We start from the raw sequence: 5136 nt of genomic DNA, 5'->3' as shown, positions 1-5136 counted from the left end.
TTGCAACATCTCGGTGAGACCAAAGTGATTGCAACAAGTCATAGAGAGTTGGCAAGACCATCCGAGAGCATATCGGTGGGACCAAATTATTAGGGTTTTTGCAGTGGCTAAGTCCAGATGAACTCAGTGGCTTCGAGTAGGAAATATCGGTGGAGCCGAGTTAGAAATTAGGGTTTGGACATATTTGGATAGAAAAAGTGGCTGAGGGTTTTGGAGCAATATCACTAAGTACTTGAGCAAAAAGACCATTAAGCAACACTCATCCCCTTTTAATAGTACTGGCTTTCTTATGGACTCAATGTGATCTTGGATCACTTAAACAAAAATGTAGAAGAGTCTTGAGCTATTGTCAATCCTTGTCCTTAGCATTTTGAGGGGGTTCCACATCATCTTGTCCTTTTCACGCCAGTGTTGAACTTATATGAGATATACTAGTACAATGCCCGTGCGTTGCTATGGGCAAAATACATGAATAAATCAAACTGATGACCAAGTGACATGTCTGAAGTCCTTAGAATCTATATCGCCTCTTATCAATTTCTTTAGCGGATAGTATGAGAGCAACTATGCATCGGTCGCCTGTTTTTATCGATGATAAAAAATTTGTGATCGCCGTCTTCTTCATCCTCTTTGTCTTCCTCCTTCCGTCCCAATGACCCATCCTCTGACGTTGGTCGTGGCCGGTGTCGATGTCCTGCGCCACCCTACCCGAGCTGCCTTCTTTGTCGGTTCACCATTGCCCCGACACTGATCGAGGCCGGTGTTGATGCTACCCTGCCCATTCTCAAAACAATTATGCAAATCTCAAATGATCTCTTAAATGAAACATGTTATCAGTGCTTGGCGAGATGGCGTGTGCATAGCTTATAGGAAGCATATGAAATAGGGTGTCATGTTTTCAGAGGGATGGATTGATCAGTACCAGTATGTATGGAAACTTAATGCTTTCCAGAACTAAGCCACAAAATTTTCAAGAAAAGCACCATATTTTTCTTATGCTAGAAGGATGAACACATATGCAAATGAACTGAAATCAACCTTAATGTTTGGCACAATTTTTAACAACGTATTGAAACTCCTAGTCCTAGATCCTTTGTTTTGTTTCAACCTTCCACTCCAGCTTTGTTTTGTTTCTCTGACCACCAATGAGACATGAAGATAACCACAAGTGTCCTATCTGCACTGTGGCCATGAGGCAGTCCAGGAGCCTAAGCCAAATATCCTCAAGCATGAGTACAAGCCATTCCCGCTGCACTTTCTTATATATCTCATATTAATAAAACAAGAAAAATGTAGTTTGGTGCAGCTAGGATAGACAACTTTGGTACTTTGGTACTTTCCAGTTAGCATGAAAACTGTACACCTATATAGAACAGAAGCAACTTTTGCAAATTCAAAATCGGATAGCAGAAAAGCTGTTTGATAGCCAAATGCATATAGTTAAAATTATATCCTTCAAACTGAAACTAATAACTTTCACACCGAAGGAATGTAACGAAGAAATTTGAACAGAAAATAATAACTTTCACACTGGAGGAATGTTTAACCATCAGTCTTGAAACAAAAGGATTATATCCTTCAAACTGTAGCTAATATGGTACACATCTTGCTAGCAGGAGCAAGATCAAATTTTGAGCTAACATAGAACTATGCTGTAAAATTAATGATGCAATACAAAAAACAAGTGTCAGCTTGGTATCTTTATGCATCTTGCTAGCAAGTTCAGGATCAAGTTGTAACTCTTGACAGAGATTTTGGAGGAATGATGCTTTGTTAGGAGCAACAACCAAATCAGTACTAAAGGATTTTATAAGCTTATTTCTGTATGCTCGAGATTCGATATCTGAGGTGATTGCTTGTGCTTCATGCTTCCCTAATCCAAATATATTTCTTAGATCATTCAAAGGAATAACCTACAACTTTAATCACAAAAATATTTATGTTAAGATAATAATGAGTATTTAGAGTCTCACAGTCAACCCAACTTATGAACTCTTAAAATAATAGGGCAACTCACAGCTCATACACCGTTGAAAAACATATGGCAATTTGTGGTGATAGACATGTGTACTATGACAGAAATAAAAAGAGTTGACCAGCCCTAGGAAAGCATTTTATGCAAATATTGCAGGTGATTGTAAGAAAATGTCGCTAATCTTTACATACTCATTCATTTTAAACATGCAAAACTGCAGCTCCATCAGAGAGGTGATTTAGTAAAGGAAGCTATCAAATATTAAATGTGCTCTCTCTCTATCTCTCCATCTCCCTCCCTCCCGGATAACCGTGGATATTCATTTATTTAAGTGATCATCAAAATATTCTAATTTGACTGTATAAGAATAGTGTAGTTCATTTGGATGTAAAAACATTGATGGAAGAAAGGAGTCATACAAAAACAAATTAACGCATCTATGAATAGACCCTGAATCAATTGTTCAAATACATGAATGATAATCCTGTCCATCACTGACTCGTTGAGAGTAGATGATAGTAGCAAGAAGAATTCTACACTATTTTTCCACAAAAAGGCAAACATGATGCTCATAATGATTGCAGCAAACACTTTCGACTACGAAATGATATACACAGGAAAACCTTTGGCAAGATAGTTATGCATACCAACAAACTATTAGTTGTGTATCATAGAATTAAACCTCGATGGAATAGCCATGTCAAGAAACAATTACCAGGTGTACTAATTTTCCTTAGAATACAGATATGCCCTGCAGTAATGAAGAACAAAGCTGAAATTAGCAATCAGTTAGTGCATCTATAAAAAAAAGTAGCTGATTACCTTAATGGTATGAGGTTCAGAATACTGGTCCTGGTCTGTTTATACAAGAAGTGGAAAGAATGGAATAATTAGTAAAAATATTAGCTCTGAAATAACACAATTAGATACGAAGTGCAGATGCAATCATCAATTTTTCACAAGACAATACGCTTGCTAACACCATACTGTTGTAACAAATACATGAAAATATTGACTAATTATCAAAAGCGCAGAAGCATTGGCAATATAGATGTATACACTTGGTACGTAACGCCAATATCAAGAAGTGATATTTAGTAGATATAAGATATACCCATGCCACAAATGATGTTACCTCGTGTTGGAAGGTTGTCAAGTAGAATTAGATGGATTCCTTATTTTTTTTATAGAACTCTGCCTCTGTGTGTCACTTTGGTGTGTGCCGACCCCAATCTCATCATTCATGACCAGGCCACATGCCCTTGCCTACCAGTGGCGGCTCAGTGCCGACGCCACATCCTTGATATTCTCCGGTGGCACAAGCGGGGGAGATAAGAAGAGGATATAATAATGCGTGCAGACAAAGACCGATATGGCCCACTCAGCATGGATTAGCTCCTGTACGACATGAACATTGGGGAGCTCGGCCTGGGCGCTCTCCACTCGCTACTGCAGGCCTTAGTGCCACCGTTATCCACCTGCAACATCCATCCATCAGTGCATCATATGTTTGATTAAATGCCCAAACAGAAATAGGGAAAGAGAATATTAAGGAAGGGTTACTCAATCCAGCTTACGTAGTATTCTCCAACGCTACATGTAGATATAACCTGATAGAAGCTACATGTAGATATAAGAATGTCTTGATGAATAAAAAATTATTATGAAATCTTGGACGGAGATGGCACCTGAGTCGGCGGCGTCGAGGAGAGTAGGACCTGAGTCGGCGGTGTCCAGGAGAGTAGCACCTATGTTCAGAATCACAAAGGACGCTGTCAAGCCAGCGAGGTCAACAATCGGCGAGGTCAGGGTAGTGGCAATAGCACCGCGAGAGTCTTCACTCGAAGTAAATGTTCCGAGTGTCTTCAAGGTTGATCCATTGCAAACTTCTTCACCCACGACATGGTCATCCCATGTGTTGATAAATAGGTGTTAGTCACAAACATTATACTCTGGGTGAATAATCAATGGGTGAATAATCAGTGGTCTCTACAGTAAAGAAAACACAAGTATATAATATAACAACTATCAATTACGGGAGATGTTCTCTCGCTTCAGGCAATAATGAATAGCAAGCAATTAGTAATACTCTCCAAGCTTCAGGCAATGATGGTGCTCACCGGTGAGGCGTTTGGATTTGGTTGTGCTCCAACAATTCCTCCCATGTTGGTCAGATCTGAAGATTGGGGAGCGGCTGGCGTCCCATACGCATGGAGCTCCTCTCCTTGGCATGCTCGTTCATTGTACGGGGGTGGGGGCAGCAAGCTCTGTGCTTGGAGGGAGAGGTGTGGCTGCTGAGGCAGGATGTGCCCTGAGCAGAACGGGACGTGCGCGAGTCAAGGCCAGCGAGATGTTGAACCCCATGGCGCCCAGCGCCGCCCGCTCAGGCCGCCATCGTCTCCCCCTGTTCCCAGCCGCCTCCGTGCTCGTGCCCTGTAGCGGCGGTGGCACCACACTATCCCAGCCGCCTCCATGCTCGTGCCCCGTAGCGGCGGCGGCGGTGCCGCCGATTTCACCTTATCCTCTCCGGCTCCTTTTTTTGTTGCAAATCTCCGGCTCCCAAACGAATTGTTTCTTTTTTCTAGAGGAAACCAGACAAAGCGGGGAGAGAAACTTGGGTCTACGAAGGTGGCAGTGCAGGCCGACGATGTGTGCCCGAAGCCGGCAGTGCAGCCGACGATGTGTGCCCGAAGCCCATGCCGCTTACGAACGTCAAAAAGAACAAGAAAAACGAAACATACTAATTTTTTTTAGCGCACGAACGACGGATAAAAATTTCATGTAAATAGTACCACCTCGAATAGCAAAAATAATATAGGTGAAAAAACTGAAAGCGTAAATTCACGGGAAGAAGCGTATTGTGACGGTGAACCCACGGAGTCAATCTGTGCTTAATTATTATTACTAGCAAAAATGCCCGTGCGTTGCAACGCAAGAAAAAAATTCTTCCATGTTATCTGGTGTGTTCGTGCGTTGTCATGGGAGCACACTCACATATGTGATGCTATCAAGATTCGTCTTAAACAAAAACTAAATTATCCATTTTCTAAAGTATCATACATGCACAATACATGCATTTGCCTACATAAAGAAATGCATAGTTGAATGATCATACATTGCTATATGGAGAAAAAAAATCAACTGATCGCAACTTTCTCATT

At 41.3% G+C, this 5136-nt stretch overlaps 1 long non-coding RNA gene across 4 annotated transcripts; it reads right to left on the bottom strand.

Annotated features, from left to right (window-relative positions):
• Positions 1-391: 391 nt before the first annotated feature.
• On the bottom strand, positions 392-4672 carry LOC123053003 (uncharacterized). 4 transcript variants are annotated; one of them, XR_006425254.1, is made up of 7 exons: positions 4096-4671; positions 3664-3864; positions 3553-3585; positions 3111-3453; positions 2798-2832; positions 2623-2726; positions 392-1919 (listed from the first exon to the last, which is right to left on the bottom strand). It is a non-coding gene; the product is annotated as an uncharacterized lncRNA (long non-coding RNA). The 4 variants fall into 4 exon arrangements; XR_006425252.1 differs by having other exon boundaries at positions 392-2726; positions 3664-3927; positions 4096-4672; XR_006425253.1 differs by having other exon boundaries at positions 392-2726; positions 3664-3861; positions 4096-4672.
• Positions 4673-5136: the final 464 nt, after the last annotated feature.

Source organism: Triticum aestivum, chromosome 2D (assembly GCF_018294505.1).
Source record: "Triticum aestivum cultivar Chinese Spring chromosome 2D, IWGSC CS RefSeq v2.1, whole genome shotgun sequence".
Lineage (NCBI taxonomy): Eukaryota > Viridiplantae > Streptophyta > Magnoliopsida > Poales > Poaceae > Triticum > Triticum aestivum.
This window is presented reverse-complemented; position numbering and strand designations above follow the sequence as displayed.